This window comes from Galeopterus variegatus, unplaced genomic scaffold (genome assembly GCF_000696425.1).
Source record: "Galeopterus variegatus unplaced genomic scaffold, G_variegatus-3.0.2 Scaffold215, whole genome shotgun sequence".
Lineage (NCBI taxonomy): Eukaryota > Metazoa > Chordata > Mammalia > Dermoptera > Cynocephalidae > Galeopterus > Galeopterus variegatus.
In genome coordinates this window covers 594,478-595,118 of record NW_007726326.1, presented here as the reverse complement: position 1 = coordinate 595,118, position 641 = coordinate 594,478, and positions in this window count along the sequence as shown.

Here is a 641-nt window from a genome sequence, read left to right as displayed (position 1 = left end):
AAACAAATGGGATTATATCAAACTAAAAACCTTCTGCATAGCAAAAGAAACAATTAACAGAGTTAAAAGACAGCCAACAGAGTAGGAGAAAATATCTGCAAAATATAAATCTGACAAAGCATTAATATCCAGAATATACAAGGAACTGAAACAATTTTACAACAAAAAAACAAATAGCCCAATTAAAAAATGGGTAAAAGAGCTAAATAGGCATTTCTCAAAGGAAGATATACGAATGGCCAACACATACATGAAAACATGCTCAACATCACTCAGCATTTGAGAAATGCAAATCAAAACCACACTGAGATACAATCTCACCCCAGTTAGGATGGCTAATGTCCAAAAGACTGTCAATGATAAATTCTGGTGAGGTTGCGGAGAAAAAGGAACTCTCATATATTGTTGGTGGGACTGAAAAATGGTGCAGCCTCTATGGAAAATGGTATCGAGGTTCCTCAAACAGTTGCAGGTAGATCTACCATATGACCCAGCTATCCCACTGCTGGGAATATACCCAGAGGAATGGAAATCATCAAGTCGAAGGTATACCTATTCTCCAATGTTCATTGCAGCACTATTTACAATAGCTAAGAGCTGGAATCAGCCCAAATGTCCATCATCAGATGAGTGGATACGGA